A 20,989-nucleotide genomic window follows, 5' to 3' on the forward strand; every position below is an offset into this window, starting at 1 on the left:
ACTATGGTACTACATGATGCGTGGTTGGTTGAATCTGTGGATGCAGAACCACAGATACAGGAGGGCTGATTGTAAAGTTATACATGAATTTTTGACTGCATGGTGGGGGTCAGTGCCCCTAACCTCCATATTTTTCAGGGTCAGCTGTATATATGAAAGAGAGATTTATTTTAAGAACTTGGCTCATGGGGTTATGGTGGCTTGGTGCAGCCAAAATCTGACTGGATAAGCTGGCAGGGAAGAGTTGCAGTTCAAGTCAGACTCCTGGTAGAATTCCCTCTTGCTTGAGGGTGGTTTATTTGAACAGCCTTCAGCTGATTAGATGAGGCTCACCCACACTGGGGAGGGAAATCTACTTTATTCGAAGTCCACTGATTTAAGTCTTAATCTCATCCAAAAACACCCTCACAGAAACTCCCAGATGATCTTTGACGAAATATCTGGGTGCCTTGGCCCAGCTAAGCTGACACAAAAAATTAACCATCACACCATCCCAGCCTTCTTCTGTTACCAGCTTCTGGATCAAAGTTTGGCAAAGACACGTTTGATTGATCTGCCCTAGATCCATGGGGGTCCAGGCAGGAAAGAGATGGCACATTCAGAAGGATATTGCAGAGTGTTTACTAAGAGGACTGCTCAAACGAGGTGGGAAGGGATGGTGACACACCTAAGGGCCAACAACATGGGAAACCATTACTGTGTCTAGAACTGAAAGGCTGGGGAAGGAGCCCTTCCTGGAGGGCAGTAGAGAGAGTGAATAGTTTTTGTTTCGTTTTGTTGTTGTTTGTCCTCTCTCCCCCCAGCGCTTTGGCGGAATTTACCGAGAGCAGCCTTCATGTACCAAAAGGATGCTAAGCTTTTCTCCATCCCTGGAAGTTGTCACAGCTAGTGGTGCTTTCAGTAGCACTAGTTGGAAGGCCAGACTGCAGTGACCACAACAGCTATGAGCAGCCCTAAAAATCACCAGTCATCCCACAAGATGTTGACTATCTGTCCGCTGTATCCACACACCTGGTTTCCATGCAGTTTCTCATGTGTGTTCTCTGCCAGGTCGGCGAGGTCATTAGTTAACTGTATGACACTCTGCTATGTCTACTCTCTCTTCCTGGGACAGTAGCAGCAGTCAGAACACTTTCTGTACAGATGGAGCTGGGGGAATCAATGTCCCACTGCTCTCTGCTTCCACTGTCTAATCCCCTGCTCCTTCCTCCCACAGGCTAAACCCAACTGGAAGCCAGAGGCAAGGAAAGCTTGGTGATATAATCCAGGCAGATAAGCCTCCTGGCGGACAGAGCACATAGGGAGGGGTGGAAAGCAGATCTGGGGGGACAAACAGAAGAAGTCCATCGCCCAGAGCCTAGGTCACTGGTCTAGAGACCAGCTGTTAAGACCAGGAAGGTGATGCCTGCCTCCTATCTTCAGGAGGTAGATTTTTAAGTAAGGGAAATTTCCAAAATAGAAGAAAGTTGTTCCAGTAAACTGTCCTCCTCTTTAAACTCCATCATTTGGGTACATCTCAAAGATCAGAGACGTCTTCTAGCAGCAGCCACGGCTGTGGCACACACACACCTCTGCCACCCTGGAACACAGGACTTTCTTTCTCTCCTCTCCCAGAACTTCCTCGTCCTAGGACTCCAAACCCTCTGTGTCTTTGTCTGGGCCTTCATCTTTTCCCCTGGAGGAGACCGGACATTTTTAACGTGATTGAAAGAAAGAAACAAGAAACAAACTTGCTTGCACAAAAGCAAAACTTTCCATTTCAGCAAGGACCCTTTGAACATGTAATTTAGTACCCAAGTCTCCAATTTAATCTAGAAATACTCAGAGTTAAAGGACATCACCCAGAATGGAGGAGAGACCCCAAAGGGTCGTCCAGCAGCCTCCTGCTACGCTCGAGGAGGCTTGGGTGATGAGCCACTGACCTGCGGTTAGGGCCAGTGGACACTGTCATCCGTCCTTCCTCCAGGTGTTTTCTAGAAATCACACAAAGCTATTCAAATACAATCTCAATGTCCAGAGCTCGCATCCCAGATGCGTACTTGTAAAAACAGACCAAGTTCAAGGTTGCGGCGTGGTGTAGGGTCAAGGCTGCCCTGCCAAGTTGCACTGCTGGGCCTGCCCTGAGCTTTGTGTTGTTTTTTTAGGTGCCAACATTTTTAAAGTGGGAAATCCAAAGTCAAAATCCAGATCGCCAGCTTCTCCTAAAACTTCGGATGCTCTTGGAAAAGTGGGCCCATATTCCAACATGGCAGCCCTCAGAAGGAGTTGGGAGACACCTGCCTCCTTTGCTGGGACGTGCACTCTTCCCCCTGGTTAACACCCTTCTAGTGTTGGCCACTTCTTTTGGCCCCTGGAAACTGAGGCTGACCATGAGTTACTGACACTCATCATAATCTTATAATCAAGCTAGAGAGAAAAATATTTCTCTATCAAAATGCAGGGAAGGGGGAGGTTATAGTTCAGTGGTAGAATGTATGCCTAGCATGCATGAGGTCTTGGGTTCAATCTGTGATTTATTATGCTTCCCAGAGATTGCATTTTTTTTTTTAACAAGCTGAAGGTTTGTGGCCACCCTGCGCCAAATGTCTATCACACTATTTTTCCAACAGCTTTTTTGGCTCACCACCTGTCTCTGTGTCACATTTGGTAATTCTTGCAGTATTTCAAACTTTTCATTATTATTATGACTGGATTTGTTACGATGATCTGTGATTAGTGATCTCTGATGTTACTACTGCAAAAAGATTACGACTCACTGAAGGCTCAAATCTTGGTTAGCATTTTTTTTAGCAAAAAGAATTTTTAAATCAAGGTATGTACTTTATTTTTAAAGACATAATGCTGTTGCACACTTAACAGACTACAGTACTGTGTAAACATAACTTTTATACGCACTGGGAAACCAAAAACTTCCTGTGACTCACATTATGTGATATTGTGATGTCTGGAACCAAGCCCACAATATTTCCGAGGTGTTCCTGTAATTTTTTAAATCCAAACTGTTCTGCACCTCCTATTAGTATAGAGATGACTGATTTCCTGTTTATTCAATCACTCAGCAGCCATTCAATAAATAGTCTTTGAATCTTTGAGCCCGTGAGTCCAGGCAAGGCACACTGGTAAGGACCAGAGACCTGGCGATGAGGAAGACTGGCATGGTCTCAGCCCGCATGGAGCAACCTCCTGCTGTCCAGCTCTTCCAGAAACTACCTGGAGGATATCCCTACGGGAAGCCTCAATTTTCAGCCAGCAACGTCATGGCTTCCTCCCAAGCCTGTCTATTGAGCTGCAAAAGTGTCCTTCCCAAGATAATGAGACTTGCTTTCCAAAAGAAGAAATCAAAGAAGGAAGGGTGGGCAAAAATGATTTTCACGGATTAGGCCCCAAATAGTTTCACTGCTGTGTCAATCAGGAGAGGCTGTCGTGCCAGTGTGACCCCCAGTTTCAGCATCCTCTTTCTTGCTCCTGCTGCATGGCTATCTCAGACCTGCCACGGTGCTCTGCCCAGCCAGCTTCGCCCTGAGACTCAGGCTTTGACCCGGCTGGTTTGTGGCTGGAGGGAAGTGCCCTGGGAGCCCTGAGATCTTCTGCTTGGAGTCTCACATTACACTCACTCAGGTTTCTTGGGACAAAGCAAGACTCACGGCCACCCTTGTGCACATCAGGGCAGGGAGATGCAATCCTCTGTACGGCAGGAAAGACACCACAGGGAGGGACAATTGATATTTTCAACAATAACACAATCTACAACAAACAGCAATACCATCAAAGTCATCTGGTCTCTAGAGACCAAAATAAAGAGTTTGGCATAAAAATCATCTCCACAAGAAACTGATAGTCTGAAAAGGGAACCCTCTTGCACCGCTTGCTGGTGGGAATGCAGTTTGGTGCAGCCACTGTGGAGGACAGTACGGAGATTCCTTAAAAACAAAAAATAGACTTACCCTATGACGCAGCAGTCCCATTCTTGGGCATATATCTGGAGGAAACTCTAGTTTGAAAAGATACATGCACCCCAGTGTTCATAGCAGCACTATTTACAGTAGCCAAGATCCATCAAAAGATGACTAAGTAAAGAAGTTGTGGTGTATTTATACAATGCAATACTACTCAGCCATGAAAATAAGAATAAAATAATGCCATTTGCAGCAACATGGATGGACCTAGAGGTGATCATACTAAGCAAAGTGAGTCAGACAGAGAAAGACAAATATCTTATATCACTTATAGGTGGAATCTAAAAAAAAATGACACAAATGAACTTAATTATAAAACAGGAACAGACTCACTGACATAGAAAACAAATGTATGGTTAATAGGCAGGAAGGAGGGTAAGAAGGGATAAATCAGGAGTTCAGAATTTGCACATACACACTACTATATATAAAATAGATAAACACAAAGTCCTCCTGTGTAGCACAGGGAACTATATTCAATATCTTGTAATAACCCATAACGAAATAGAACATGAAAAGGAATATATGTGTATAAAACTGAATCACTATGCTGTGCACCAGAAATTAACACAACCTTGTAAACTGACTATGCTTCAATAAAAAGAAAGAAATTAACAGGCTCCAATTAATTCATTATTAATTAATTAGTATATGAAATATGAAATTAAAGAGTACACCAAAGAAGCAAGCGGACAGCCAGGGCAGCTGTGTGTCCTGCTCCTCGCGGCCACAGCCCCGGCCAGATTTCCCCACGAAGCAGACGGATGCTCACAGCAGGTATCACCCCCCGAGTCCAGGATGCAGTTTCCCTGCCTGCTCATCACGGCTAAGTGACTGAAACAGGAAGCCTAGAAAATTGTTTTAGGTAGGGGATTAAATAACTTCCTGACTTAACTGATTGAAGAATAGTAACTTCTAAAATTAGCTCTGCATTTCATTCCACAGTGTCTGACATGAAATCCTGGGAAACGCCAATGACGAGCAGACACCCTCTAAGCTCCTGGGATGGTCTTCCTCTCCATGTGTCTTCCAGGGGTTCCATGTGGGGGTTGGGCTCATTTCCATTTGCACAGCTGGTCTTTGTCCCACAGCTTCCAAGAGCACCCACGAGTTCCCCATCTCAGCCATCAGAAAGCTCTTAGCTCTTTCTTCAGCCCCTTAGAAGGAGATGGAGATGGGGAACTGGAAACTATAATTACTCCCCACACCATACTACGACCTTTTCTCTCCAAAAATTCACCAGTAGAAATCGTAAAATACAGATGGGAGAAGGCAGCTGTGTGATGTGTAAAGACCGGGGGTGGGAACCAGAGTGGCTGTAATACATCAGTGCCCTTGCAGGCACGAAAGGGATCCTCTGGTCCCCAGAGAGGAAGGCACTTAACAGGGGCGAGGAGGGTGAAGGAATCCTGAGGTTTTTAAAGCAATTATCTGTATCTACAGACTTTCTGTGAGTCACAATTTATTTTCATTAGTCTCATTTCAGCCCCAAAGAGACAGAAATGGAAGTTCCCCAAATTATTCTGCTGCAGACCATGCTAATTCCACGGGAAAACACGATTAAAAACAGAAATCCTGTTATTCCAGATCTGAGCCCCTTTTGTCAAGAGTTGAATGTGGGAGGGAAAATGTGATTTCCCAGATTTGAGCTGCTTGCCCTACATTACCACTTCCTTTACCACTGATTTCTAAACTCAGCCAGAATTTACCAACCCTCCTGGGCTGTAGACTGACTAAAGGTGGAATGTACTTACCTGCCAGGCAATGAAGTGCCTCCCACCCAGGCCTGAGCAGGTGTACACAGAGGATAACCTACTCAAACAAACGAGCTCCCATGGAATCTTCAGTAAATCCCTCCCATGAGACAGGAGAAGACTTGCAGTTTTATCAGCTTAAGCGTGTTTACAAGGAAACCTGGAAGAGCCCTGAGAGAAAAGCCTATGGGTAACGTGTAGCATTTCCTTAAAGCCACGCCACACAGGCGGCCTCGTGCAATGCAAAAATGAACACCTTGGAGGATGCGAGGGCTGAGTGGTGGGCTCCCCCTCCAGTCCACACACCACTGAGAGGTGAGTGCTGTGAACTAGACGTGAATTCGTCAGACGCCAGTCCCACTCGACGCGGAGCTCCCAGTCTACGGAGCAAGGGGATGAACACCTGGAAATGTGATCAGAACTGTCTAAGGAGGGGTACAGGGAACTGTGAAACACAGAACAGAGACACGCAGTCTGGGGGCGTCAGAAAAGGCTTCTTTGAGGAAGTGGCTTGGAAGCTGAGACCTCAGAGACGTGGAGACTATTCATTAGAACACACCGCAGCTCCAACTGCTGCCCAGGGAGACTTTCACTGCTGTCAGCTCCCTGCCTCCCCATCCAAGAAGCTCCCTCCAGGCCCGACACGTCGCACTGGGCCCCCCAGCAGCAACCATCCACCTTGTCCCACCAGGCAGAGAGTAAGTCAAATCAATGGAGAAATAAGTCGAGTGCTGTTTTCAGCCCAAAAAACTTTAAATAGAAAAATCCAGTTTACTGGGTGAGTCGTCATAGAAGTGAGTTAATTTGGATTCTGTAAAATATATAGTCATAAACACCTGCCCAAATCATGGAAACTACACCTTCCCTCAGGCAAGAATAGTGCCCCACTTTCTTTGATACAGACTTTTCTTCCCTTCTTTCCTTCTTTCTTTCTTAGTGGGGGCACTAGGGAATGAGCCCAGGACCTCCTGCATGCTAAGTACCCACTCTACCCTGCCCCCTCCAATATAGACTTTAAAAGATAATGAGGTATGAGAGCAGAATGGAGGTTCCTTAAAAAACTGAAAATGGAGCTACGGTATGAACCAGCAATCACACTCCTGGGCATATGCTTGGAAAAGATGAAAACCCTAAGTCAAAAAGATACATGCACCCCAAAGTTCACAGCAGCACTATATACAGTAGCCAAGACATGGAAACATCCTAAACGTCCATCAGCAGATGACTGGATAAAGAAGTTGTGGTATATTTATACCATGGAATACTACTCAGCCATAAAAAAGAATAAAATGACCACTTGCAGCAACACAGATGGACCTAGGGATGATCATACTAAGTGAACTAATCAGACAGAGAAAGACAAATATAATATATAATACCATTTATATGTGGAATCTAAAAAATGATACAAATTAACTTATTTACAAAATAGAAACAGACTCAGACATAGAAAATAAACTTTATGGCTACCAAAGGGTTTGAAAGGGGCAGGGAAGGAGGGATAAACTGGGAGTTTGCGATTAGCAGATACAAACCACTATATATAAAACAGATAAACAACAAGGTCCTACTGTATAGCACAGGGAACTGTATTCAATATCTTGTAGGAAACCGTAATGGAAAAGAATCTAAAAAAGAATATATATGTGTGTGGGGTATGTGTGTATTTTTATGAATCACTTTGCTGTACACCTGAAACTAACACAATATTATAAACCAACAATACTTCAATTTTTAAAAAGGGGGGAGGAGGTGAGACATTTCCCTCTAAAAGTTAACAACAAAAAAAATATATACAATGAAGTACAAAACTGAAGCTTTACAAATGGAACAAGAAGGAACTTCTTGTCAATTGTTTGATAAATGCATTTGAAAACTTTCCTTCAAGATTAGTGCAGAAAGAAAAGTCACACTGGGTGTCGTCAATGGTCAATATCACTCTTAGACAATATCACTTTTCTAAAATGTCATGCTGTAGTCAGAACCAGAGTATTGGATCCTGTATTTCTCATAAATGAGCAACTACCCAGTTTCACCAGCAATAATCCAGTTGGCAAACAGATGCATGCAGTTTAATCCAACTGACATGGCTGGGTGTGGAAAACTCAGCAAACTGATCTCAAGCAGGACAACAGCACGAGAATTAATAATTTGGCTTAAGCTATAACAGAGGGTATGGGGGGAGGGTTTGTCCCGGGAAGGCCTCAGAGGGTCCTGCTCAGTTACAATCCCCCCGCCTTTTCTTTGATTGTCCTCAATCTTAAGAACAGGTGTCGAACAAGAAAGGGAATAATGTTTTGGACAAAGAGATTAATCACAAACTTGGCAGAGGAACCTGGTTTTAGAGACACTTGGTTTCAACCTCCAATCCTGTTTCATCTTTCCCCAAATCTTTCAGGGAATGGGGCAATGGCCGCTCTGGCTACTTCCTGCTGAAATGGGGTATACTTTAGTTCTACTTCAGTTCAGGGGATGGACACCAAATTGAAAATATTCCTGAGTTTCAACTCCTAGATCTGAGTCTTGTATGATCAAGATCCCAGTCCTCTAGTCCACCCTTTTGGTGCCAACAGACCCAAGCAGAAGTAGTTGGAGGAGTGACAACCAGAACATCTTAGGCAAAATAGACCTCATTCTCATTCCCTGAGGAATTCAGGAGAATAAGCCTAAACACCAGCCTGGACCTGGCACTTCGGGGGAGTATTATAGCCAGGTAGCCAGTTGTCTACCTTTATTTAAGTAGGTCTGAACTTCTGATGTGGTATTTACATAAAAAAACAAACAAACAAACATATAAATAAATATAATAGGAGCTATTGGCTATTTCACATCTCCTTTTTTCCCCGCTAACATCCAATCTAAAGCAATTTTATTGTCTAAAAATTTAGTATTTACAAGAGGGACCTTGAAGTCATAAGGTTGCAGCTGCCAGCAGACACTGCTTTGAGAATGGTTGGTGGTCTCCTGAGTAGGACACAGCTCAGAAAATCTGAGTTCCCAACAATTCCCAACGTGTCTGAAATCATGCCCCGCCCTGCTGGGCCACCTAGTTTTACCTTGAATGTCTGAACCACAGCTACTCCATTTTGACTTTCATATGCCTTCCCTTCCTCAAGACCAAAGCAGATGCATGTCCAAAGGAACATAAAATAGGTTACTTTGGTCATAAAGTTATGTATAAGCCAGAATGACTTCCCTTTACCTCAATATGTGCAGATTTCTCCATCATTTCCCCTTTTGACTGCACTGCAAATCTTTCAGTAGAAAGCATTGATGATCAGAATATCCGTCCCTCCATGCTGGGTGATGGCTCCTGCCCCAGGGTCAGATCATGTCCCTCGGTGCTGGGCCTCCTTTATATTTGCCTAGTTATCCGGGTGGGGGAAAAACTAACCAGATATCGTGAACAGGCTCAGAGGTATGTCAATGGGGAAACAATTCATAAGCCATACATCTTATCACTTATACCCAATTGTGACACAAGCACTGTACAAGTGTTTTTAGCAACAGACTTGTTATAGAGCCAGCACTGTTATCCGTCATGATGGTTTTACTCTGTGACAACTTCATTAGAGAATTCTCTTTATATCCCAAACGGTGTGGGCAACAGTGTCGTTCGAAGCGAAAGAATAACTTTCAATATTGATAGGGAGACATCTGGTAAACAGTTCAATTTAAAAAACACAGATTAAGACTCAGTAATATTTCAGACAAAACCAAAAAATTACAACCATATTCACCAGTTTACTCAATTCTATGTAATTAATCCTTTTTACTAATAGTTTTACAAAATCAGGCTTTTCATTACACTTTTTAAATATCTTACCCAGGTCAGCAGTATGACTTACAAGAAATCTGTACTTCTCAAAAAGTCTTTTCATAAATCTTATTGAAGATGGAGCAGTTTTGCAAAGCATCAGTTTAACTATCCATAAATAACAGAAGACTTAAAAATGCAAGATTAAAGATCTGGTTACAATATTTTTGACAAAGAAGCTTAATCAAGTCGCTGTGGCATACAACATGTAAGCTAACTAGACTGGAACTAGAATTATGACCAGAACAACTAGAATTATGACTGACAGCAGTATACCAGGACGGATCTAAGTTTCAGAAACCTTATAGTTTCCAGAATATCTCTACTAATAACATTTATCTGTAACAAATAATCTGAGGAAGCGTATCACTCTTTTGACAATGCTGTGTAATTTAACATGCCAACCAATCGGAGTTAGTTTAATATTTTTCTCTGAGATGTCTCAGGGGTCCTCAGAAGCACCCCAAAGTTAGCTGAAGCCAAAAGAACTTTAGAATTTTATAGGAAGTTTGTGAACAACATCAGAAAGTTTCACACAGTCTGTTATCAGAAGCATCTGTTATCACAAGGAAGTGAACTTGTTCTCATAACAGAGCGGAACCAAGTCTAGTCCTGCACCAGCCTACTTACAATAACAAAATCCACTTACCTACTTAAGTGTCATCTGATCCCAGCCCCACTACGCACAAAGCCCCTTTTCTCAGGGCTGCCCTTCTACAATCTTTCCGCAACTTTCTGTATTCGTATTCGTTTGTCCCTCATTTTTTTCATTTAGAAATAACCAGCTTTAGGACAAAAATACATATATTTTTAAACTCAAAACGTATAACCTTCTTTCTTACTGTATACTTAAAGGTTTCCTTTATTATTTTTAGTAGCTTTAATGACATACTTAAATTAGAATCCTCAGTTCTTAAAGACTTTAATTTCTAGTGAAAACCAAGAAGTAAGCAATGATGAACTGTCTTTTACATTAGCATTCTGCAGACTGGTAAACATAAATACCAATAATTTCTAAAAATGTGCTTTTTGTAGAAAATATCTCAGTGTGATACCAAACATACTTAATAATAGTCCTAAACACCTTTAGTTGCTCTGTAAAGGGAAGCCAATGTTCAGTAAATAATGTTCCAATATCTCATTTTGTTCAGAAATGACCTAGCTAGTCAACAAACTTCCATCATTTAATTTAAGTTAACACAACTCTAAAATTTCAGGTTACTAAGTATGGAGAGATCAATTTTAAGTAGACATTCCTGAAACAATTATTTTCAAAGCATTCAATCAAAAGCTCTTATGTTATTTGCATTTAATTTACTTATAAGAATTTTATCATACCAAACTCACTGAATTTTTTTTCTTTCTAACAAACTCTACAACAGAAACAACAAGAACCTATTGACCTTCAGTAAACCTAAGCACAGTAAAAGACATGTCTGGGTTGATTATGCCAACAAACTTAAACTACCTTTCATATCAGATACTAATTTAATGTTGAATATTTCCTAGCGCACATCAGCCTGAAATGTGTAGTCTAGCTTCTTTTATACTTAGAAGTATGTAATTTGTAAAGTGCTTACTTTTAGAGTCAATTAAATAGAGCTCTTTTACATTTTGTTTTTACATAAAGAAAGACTGAACCATAGATCTCACAGTTTTTCTGCCTGAGTTTAAAAAACAAAAAACTTTTTCCTCGAGAGCCCAGGCAGGTCACTTACATCCCAAAGACTCAGGGAGAGAAGTGTAAATCCCTCCTTTAAGGGTTTATACAAAACCCAAGCATCTTGGCTATTTTCAGGGATTTTTTCCCCCAGTTCCTAAATGTGCACTTCAGTTTAAAGAAATAACAGTAACAGACAATTATATATATATATAATTTGCTCACATTCACATGCCTCACTTTCAGCAAAAGTAGGAAGAGAGAACAGGATTTGGACTCAGGTACCAAGACACACACACACACACACACACACACACACACACACACCCCTAAGATAAAAGCCAAGTTGCAAAAGGCCCACTTTGATACAACAGCAGAGCCATTAGGGCCACTGTTCTCCAGATTTCAGGGAGCCCTGAGCTCACATCTTGTTACAGTAAAAAATACCATTTTCTTTCATTTAAGGCAGCATAGCTGAAGATCTCCCAGTTTTGCAAAATACACTCTGGGAGGACTGTATATAAGATGGAACAGAGCTCTGATCATCCACACAATTATTCACAGCTGATGTTACCAAATATCAAGCAATTGAAAACCGTCTGTCAGGGTCACAGTTCCCTAGCCCCCACAGCGAGATTCCCAACCAAAGCCCCGCCAGCCCAAAAGGGGAGAACCCCAACCAGCGCCCCTTCAGAGAGGAGGCTGGACGAGGGAAAGTCCCGACCAAGGCTCTGCCCCGGGCGAGGCCAACCAACAAGGAAGGACACCCTGGTGTCCTCACACGTGACCCTGTTACTCAGAGACATCTCAACCGGTCAGTGCCAGTTCTGACACACGTACAAACAACAAACACGGTCCCACAAACAAAGCTTTAACTAGGTGTAGCCCCCAAATTCCACTCCCACGCCCAGACGGAGGCCTGCAAACGCGTGAGCCCAGCTCCGGAAGGAGGCCGGACCCAGTGTGGCGCCGGCCCCGCCGGGGAAGCCGCCGGGAAGGAGCGGGCGGGATTTTCCCTCCTGCGCAAGCCGCGTGGCTCACCCCAAAACCAGGCCCACAGAAGCACAAGCCGCAAAGCAGCTCCGGTCGCACAGACGGCAAACCTGAGGAGACGTCGTCTAAAAATTCCGCCTGTACTCCTAGGCCGGGGCCCCCAAACAGCAGGGCCTGGAGAGCTCCAAACAGGACGCGGAGCGGCCGGCCCTGAGCCCAGAGCGGCCCCCTCCCCGTGCGGACAGGCCCCGACAGCGGAGAGAATTCCCAGCCTGCGGGGGCTGGGGTCACTCACCCTCAGGCGACCCGGGGTGTGGACGCAGCTCTGGAAGGTTCTGGCTCCAAACAGCCTCGCGCTGGGACGGCCTGCGCCTTTCGGGGAGGGCCCTCCGAGACGCCCTGAGCGAAGTGAGCCCCGGCCGCTGCTGCCACCCGGGGGAGGGGCCCGGGCCGGGGTCGACCCGCCGCGGGCACAGACTCTGGGACCCGCTTGACCAAAACTGTTAGCGGAGGCAAGTCCGTGCCCGACGCACTGTGAGGCCAAACACACCGAAACCTCGAAGTTTGGGGCAGAGTGAGGTTTACCACAGGGTGGAGCGAAGAGCTGGGGTAGGGGGGTTGGGGGAGGGTTGGGGGCGGGGGGTGGGTGGAGCTCCCACCAAAAAAAACCTCGAGTTCCCTGAAGGGTATCAGCAAAGCCTAATTAAATGCAGGTGAGGGAGGGGGTCACAGGGGGCGTGGTCAGCTCTGCACAGTTGTCTGATTGGTTGGTGATGACGTAACAGGCCGATGAACACTATAAATCCCTGGGCGCCAGAAAGCCTGGGGCCATGTGCTCACGGACATCCGGTAGTTCATTTCTTCCCTTTGGAGGTGGTTTTTTTTAGCATCGGAAAAACTCAGGACATATGCATGAGATACTTTTATCTGGGTCCTTCAGAGAGGAGCTACAGCAGATGATGGGGTGGGGAGGGGTCTGACCCTGGAAGGCCCCACAGGGTCCTGCTCAGTTGTAGGACTTCAGCATATTTTCAGGGAGAGGGAAGGGCCTGGTGAAAAAAGCCAGGCTGACCATACAAGGGAGAAGGGGCTCTGGGGTGCTCCAGTGAGACCAGCGTCTGGGACGGAGGGAGGGACCACACGCCTGTTAGTTTCTGAGGGATCGCGGGAGGAAGCCGACTTCAAGGACCGTCTCAGGAAAACCTCGCATTGGAAGGGGCGCATGGGAAGCAGGAGTGCTCCCCCGAGACTTGTTCAGACACAGCAGGCGGGCGGCACTTCCCCAAGACCCCCCGAATCAGAATCTCTGGATGACAGGGTCCAGAACCTGCGTCTTAAACCAGCACCTCAGGGCCACTGTGTGAGCAGGGCCGTGGAATGACAGTGGGAAGAGTGGCTTCTGAAACCAAAGTGCCTGCGTCCGGCTCTCATCTCTGCCTCTAACCCGCTGTGTGATCTGGGGAAATGTATGCGGTGTCTCTGGGTCTCTGTGTCCTCTTCTGGAAAGTAAGGATCATTGGACCTACTCACAAGTGGCTGGTGGGGAGTAGCGAGTTGGCCTCCAGAAGGCACTTCCAGTGCCTAACACATAAAAAATGCATACAGACTGGAAAAAAAAAGCACAACCTTAAAGCTGAGAAGTATGTTTTGTTCGGGGACTAACTGAGGACTTAAGCCCAGGAGGCAGCCTCTCAGAGAGCGCTGAGGGACTGCTCCAAAGAGGTAAGGGAGGAGCCAGGATATATGGGGTTTTGCAGTAAAAACCAGATAGTTGGAACATTGAAAGATTCCTGTAAATTAAAGAAAACCAGACATCTGAAGTTAATGAATTTTGCACTTCTTTGTATAGGAAGATGCAAGAGTCTGGGCTTATTGAAATTCCTTTGATGTGCACCTTAGCTCTCTAGGACCAGTGCCCTGTTTTCTCCATCCCGCGTCCCCTCAGGGTGCACAGTTGGGGGCAGCTGCAGTGGCTGCAGGCTTGATGGTTGCAACATCTTTTGTTGACTGATAGATATGGCTGGAGGCATGCTTAGCCCACATGCACAAGAATGCGAACATTTATTGTTTCTATTCCATGCCTTCTGTCATAGGTTTCTGGTTATAGTCTGCCCACAAATCACCTGGGGTAGCTTGTTAAAATGCCAAATTTCACGGCTGAGACTGCAGAGATTAGAACGTGGTTGGTCTGAGGTGGGGGCCCCAAACTCGGCGTCTCAAGCAAGACCCTCCTCTTCCCAAGGAACTGTGGTGCCAGGAGGCACAAGGACCACACTCCCAGAACTGCTGTGCTGTGGGACCGTCTACGGGCTGGCTTGGCTTTGTTCCCAGCTCTGCTCACTCATGGGAGGGTCACGGTGGCCATGAGGTCTCAAGAGGCCCTCACAGGAGTCCACAGACAGAAGAGAAATGGCTGCCAATTAGAGCTAATTGTGATGATTTTAAAAACAACTTTTGCTTATAAAAAACCTTTGACTCTCACGCTGTTTTCACCCAAATTAGTTATTTGTCTGCCTTAATTGCTACTGGTGTTTTCTTTGGAGGAAAGCCCTTTGAAAAGAGACACGGTGTGGATATGCAGGAACTAACTTTCTGGGACATGAAGTCATTCGGGGGTGTATTTATAGCCAGCCATCGCCGTGTATGTTGGTTTCTAACCCGACATTATAAAAAACAAGAACTGAAAAAACCCAAAAACCGAAAAGAGAAGAAAGACACAAGTGAACTTATCTACTTATCTACAAAACAGAAACAGACTCACAGACACAGAAAACAAACTTATGGTTATCAGGGGCCAAGGGGATGGGAAGGGATAAATTGGGAGTCTGAGATTTGCAGATACTGACTACCATATGTAAAATAGATAAACAGTAAGTTTCTTCTGTAGAGCACAGGGAACTATACTCAATATCTTGTAGTAACCTACAATGAAAAGGAATATGAAAACAACTATATGTATGTGTATGTATGACTGAAACATTCTGCTATACACCAGAAATTGACACAACATTGTAAACTGACTATACTTTAATAAAAAATTAACAAATAAATAAAAATCTTTTTAAAAAACCAAGAACTGTAAGAAATGGGCACAGTAAACCAAACATTTTCTTCCAATTGGGTCATGGTTCCACAATTTCAGCCTGGTCCTCCGCTCAAGGGATGGTTATTTGTTTTCTTAAATAAAAGTGTCGGAAAAAATGATTGGAGGTGAAATGAGATCCTCCTGGCAACTCAATGCAAAGCAGGGTAATTGAAAAGGAGGGGCCAAGTGGCTGGGCTCCTGTGTGCAAAATGCAAAAGAAGCTTGCGTTCTGGGGAGCTTTCCTGGGCAACTTTTACCTGACTTTCCCCAGAACTGTCCCAGGGCCTCCTGAGGAGGAAACGCAGTGTCCTAGTGGGCCACCTTCGGTTCTTCTCCAATCAGAGGGGATTCACGTTAACTTACCAGCATTCTCTGTATTTTTGATTAAAACCATTTGAGCTTTGCTGCTTATCAGGCTTCCAGAGCCATTGACCTGAGGTTGCCAACGGGCTGTCTGAAGTCATAGCTGGCCTACAGAGGTGCTTTCTTTGGCCTGCATGGTGTTTTTAGCTATGATTTCTAAATACTTGCCAGGTTTTTTTTTTTTTTTTCTGTCCCTTAATTGAGAGAGTTCACATTAAATTCAGATTTCACGTTCTTAAAAAATACATGATCATGACCCAGATTCCTGCCTGTTACAGTGAGTGGCCGCTGCTTCCTTTATACAGGAAAGTTGTCTCTGCACGAACGTCTCTATGTCTCAATTTCCTCATCTGAGAAATCGGGACACTAATTACGCCTGTCTTGTAAAACTGCGGCTAGCAAGGAGCTGATATACATAAAGCAGTGCCTGGCACGTGATAAGTGTCACAGTCTCCCCCCAGCTCAGTTTATTTAAATTTCCATCAGGTCTTTATATGCATTTGCCTTTGTGACTGTTGCTGTAAGCCATGCAAAAGATGGTTGGCACAGAAATTTCTGGAAAACGAAGGAAGCTGGGGAGAGTTAGCATCTTCCTGCCAAAAACTGCTGGCCCCAGTATTATAGAGGTACAATGCTCCCTAATCTGGAGAATGTTTCAGGGTTCCAGTGCAGATCCCTTGCAGATAACAAATTAACTGTCTCCCAATACCAACCTATGGGAGAATCTGAAGGTGAAGTCTTAAAGCACATGGTGCTGGAGGTGACAAACCACCCTACGGGAAAAAATGAGTGTTAACAGACTCGGGGCCTGCATCACATCGTCCTCCCCTGAAGATGCCACATATTAAAGAACATGCACTTCACTGCCCCGACAGAAGAGGGCGCCCTTAAACTAAGAAAACAATTGAGTCATTCAAACCCCTGTCTGCTACGTTTTAAAATGATCATCCTGTTAAATCTAAGACATTTAAAAACAGAACACAGGCAACCTCCATATAGTTATTATATACGAACAATGAAAATGGGAAACGATGTAAATTAGTAGAGGAATAGCAGAATAAAACTATACATAACATATCGTGTGCTATTAACAACTATTTACAGATACACAAGGGCACCTCAAATAAGAAATCTAAAGGAGAATGGGCAGAAAATAGGAATATGTGAAACAGACAATCAGACTTAGGAAATAATTTAAATAAAAATAAAAACTGTATCAGAAATAGAGATTAAATTGCAGCCCCAGGGGAAAATCAAACTTGACTAAAAATAAGTTAAGGTGGGGGGGGCGTGTGGAGAGTATAGCTTAAAAGGAGGGAGGGAATAACTCAGTGGTAGAGCACGTGCCTAGCATGCACGAGGTCCTGGGTTCGATTCCCAGTACCTCTAATAAAATAAATCAATCAATAAGCCTAATTACCTTTTCCCCTAGATAAGTAAAAATAATAATAAAATTTTAAAAATAAATTAAGAAACTTTGAGAAAATAAAAAGTTAATATAAAGAAAGTGAAACAAAGGATCTGAGAACAAGTGTAAGTATTCTTGGACTAAGACTAAGTGGAATTCACGAAGGAGGGAAACAGAACAATGGCTCTAACTGATGTTTAAGAGTCTAATCCAAGAAAACACTCAAGGAGAACAAAACATTCTGGAACTCACATACTGAAAAGGTCCACCATGTGCTCAGGACTGTCAACTCCAAACCACAACTTAGAATAAGTTTTAGACTTTAAGAGATCAAGAAAAAATAACCTGAGCCTCTCAGTAAAACGACTGCATCACCAGTTGAGGATAAAGTCTCAGTCAGGACTGTATCATGCTTCTCAACAGCAACGTGCGAAGTGAAAGAAACTGGAGCAACATTTTCTTGAAACTTCAAGAAAGAAATTGTGAATCAAAGATTTTTTTTTCCTAATTCAGGTAGACTTTTAGAATCAAGTCAAATTAAAAACAAATGTAAACATGCAGGGACTTAAGGAATACCATATTCACAAGTTCTTGAGAAATCTCAAGGTGCTCAAGAGGATGGACAAGTTTGGAAAAATGTCAAAATGTTGACTATATGTGTATATATGTTATGTCTTCATCAGCACACTTAGACATATATATTCATAGATCTGAGACAAAAACACATGAATGGTAAGGGTGGGAGACAGTTTGTAAATGTTTTGTGTTGATAAAGTTGAAACAGCACAAGTGAAACATAAGACAAGAAGGGAGGGGAAAAAGGAAAGCAGAATGAGCACGCTAATGATCACGTAGGCAATAAGTGAGGATATCACTTAAAGATGACAAATCAAACAGTAGAAGGCTGAGTAAGGAAAAGGGAAAATAAGAATGTAGAAAAGGTATTAATACTTAGGTAAATACGAGGACAAAAATACAAACCCTTTCTAAATACCAAGAAAGAAATTTTTTAAAAGCAAAAATAAGCCACCTAGGGGAAAACCCCCACAAGTACACCTAACAAAATACACAGCATCAACTGGACAGACGTAAGACAGGGTGATCTTAAAACGCCTAATATTAACGGAGATTTATCAGGCTTCCTACCCTGATCATTGAAACCACACCTCGTCAGGTACATGCAGAAAAATGGACATGTTATTTTATAAATAAGCCATGATGAATTTTATAAAATAGAAAATTTTATAAATTTTGCTTATAAATAAATGCTGCTCTGAACAGCATCCTCTGATCATATTGTCATAAAACTAGGAATAAGCAAAAATAGAAAATAAAACAAAGCAGATACTTCAACCTGAAGATGGAAAATCTCTCTAAAGAACTCTTAACAAGACAAATCAAGACTAGGAATTTCTTTAAAAAAAACAAAAAAGTCCAATCAGTCACCCTCTGTCTTTTGATTGGAGTGTTTAGTACATTGACACTTGAAGTGATTATGGACAGGTATGTATTTATTGCCAGTCTGTTACTTGTTTTCTGGTTGCTTGTACAGTTCTCCACTGTGTTCTTCTTCTTTTAGTTTTTTCCCTTGTCTGCTGATTTTCTGTAGTGGGAGGCTGGGTTCCTTTCTCTCCTGTGTTTGCATACCTGTTGTAGGTTTTTGATCGGTAGCTGCCACGGGGTTCACATATGTTGACCTATCGCTATACCTACTTGTTTAAAACTGGCCGTCATTTAAGCTCGTACCCATTCTGAATCCCTCCCCCACATTTTGTGTCTCGACGTCATATTAAGTATTTTTATGTTTATGCCTTTACTGTTTATGGAAGTTATAGTTGACTTTGCATTTGTCTTTTAATCTTCATACAGGCTTACTTAAGTGGCTGACACGTAGCTTCTCCTAGTGGGATTTCCCCTTTGCCATAGATCCTTACTTCTTGTCCCCTTAGAGAAGACCCTTTAGCATTTCTTTTAGGGTGGGTTCAGTATCGATGAACTTTCAGTCTTTGCTTGTCTGAGAAGTTTGTTCTCTCTCCTATCTAAGTGATAACCTTGCTGGGTAGACTATCCTAGGTTGCAGATTTTTTCCCTTTTAGTTTTTTAAATATACCGTGTCACTCCGTCTGGCCTGCAAAGCTTCCGCAGAGAAGTCAGCTAAGTGCCTCGTGGGGGTTCCTTCGTATATGACTCATTGTTTTTCTCTTGCTGGCTTTAGAATTCGCTCTTTAACTTCTGCCATTTTAATTATATGTCTGGGTGTGGGTTTGTTTGGGTTCATCTTGTTTGGAACTCTCTGTGCTTTCTGTATGTGGATATTTGTTTCCTTTTTTAGGTTTGGGAAGTCTTTAGCCATACTTTCATTAAGTACATTTTTGACCTGTTTCTCTCTCTCTCCTCTTTCTGGGACCCCTGTAATGTGAACGTTGGTATGTTTGGTGTTGTCCCTGAGGTCCCTTAAACCATTTTCATTTTTTCAATGTGTTTTTCTTTTTGCTTTCCTGATTGCATGATTTCCACAGCTCTGTCTTCCAGATCACGTGTGCGTCCTTCTGTATCCCCTAGACTGCTGTTCACTCCTTCTAGTGTGCTCTTCATGTCAGCTATTGTATTCTTCAGTCCTGACTGGCTCTTTTTCACTTTTTCTAGTTTCTTGCTAAAATTCTTACCGTGTTCATCTATGCTTTTTCCTAATTCTGTTAGCATTCTTATTAACAATGCCTTGAACTCTTTACCTAGCCAAATTATTTCTGTTTCATTAGTTGTTTTTTCAGGGTTTTTCTCTCATTCTTTCCACTGAAACAAATTCCTCTGTCTCCTCATTTTGCTTAGTTTTCTCTGTGTCTGTGAAACCAAGGTGTCGGCAGGGTTGGTTCCTTCTGAGACCACTCTCCTAGGCTTATAGGTGGTCGTGTCCACCCAGTGTGAAATGGTCTTCCTTCTGGGCATGTCTGCGTTCTGACTTTCTCTTCTTATAAGCACACCAGTCACACTCGATGGGGGCCCACCCCCATTTCCTCATTTAACCTCAGGGACCTCTTGAGAGGCCCTATCTCCAAAGACAGTCACATTTTAGGTACTGGAGGTTGAGGCTTCAACATATGAAATGGCGGTGGTGGGGTGCAGAATTCAGCCCATAACAGATCACAGCACTTTTTAGTGTGGTCTTTTCTTTCTCCCTTTTTCTTAATTCCTTACTTCATTATTTTATGATCGTGTGTCCTCAATTTCCATTTCCACCTTTTGTTTCTATACTCATGTCAATTATAAAAACACATGCACATTCCTACACATACATAACACACATATGGAAGGCTCTTAAAATGTATAGAATGACCTGCACTAGTCACCCCTTTCTGTATTTTATTTTTCTTCTTCAAGCAAACCTTATGAAAATATCTGCATGACAAACTCTCACTCGTTCATCCTGAGGGCGCACCATATTCCAGGGTGTGGGTGTTCCATTTCATTCATCTGTTCCCCAGAGCATTTTGTGGGTGCTGGAAATAATGCTGTCCAAACACCCAAGTACACACATGTCCTTTTATTTCTACAGCATAGATTCCGGAAGTGCGGTTTCTGGTTTGAAGGATACGTGTGCTTTTTTTTTTTTTTTTAATTTCAATAGATGCTTCCAGACTGGTTTCCAAAGCAGCTCCAACACTTCGTATCCCCATGAGGCAGGAATAGCATCTCCCTTTTAAATCTTAAGAAACTGAAGTACAGAGAAGTTCAGGAATATGCTGGGAGCTAAATAACTCCTGCCTGGCTTCCAAACAGGTGCTTTGTCCACCCTGACCTCAGCCTCCCAGCGTGACCCGCACCTGCCCTTTACCAGCCGAGTGTGTGTGTTTCAGATGAAGAGCTAGTTTTCTCTCCAATCTCCTGTGGGTGCAGCTGGCGGTGCCCTCGCTGGGACCCACGGGGCAACCGCTTCTGGGCCTGTGCTATTTACA

The 20,989-nt window shown here is 43.4% G+C and overlaps 1 long non-coding RNA gene across 1 annotated transcript in view; it reads right to left on the reverse strand.

Annotated features, from left to right (window-relative positions):
- Positions 1-12,663, reverse strand: part of LOC116657286 — a 237,966-nt gene extending 225,303 nt beyond the window's left edge. The window contains exon 1 of the long non-coding RNA XR_004312415.1: positions 12,476-12,663. This is a non-coding gene — a long non-coding RNA (uncharacterized LOC116657286). The remainder of the gene's footprint in view (positions 1-12,475) is intronic.
- Positions 12,664-20,989: the final 8,326 nt, after the last annotated feature.

This window comes from Camelus ferus, chromosome 17, assembly GCF_009834535.1.
Source record: "Camelus ferus isolate YT-003-E chromosome 17, BCGSAC_Cfer_1.0, whole genome shotgun sequence".
Classification (NCBI taxonomy): domain Eukaryota; kingdom Metazoa; phylum Chordata; class Mammalia; order Artiodactyla; family Camelidae; genus Camelus; species Camelus ferus.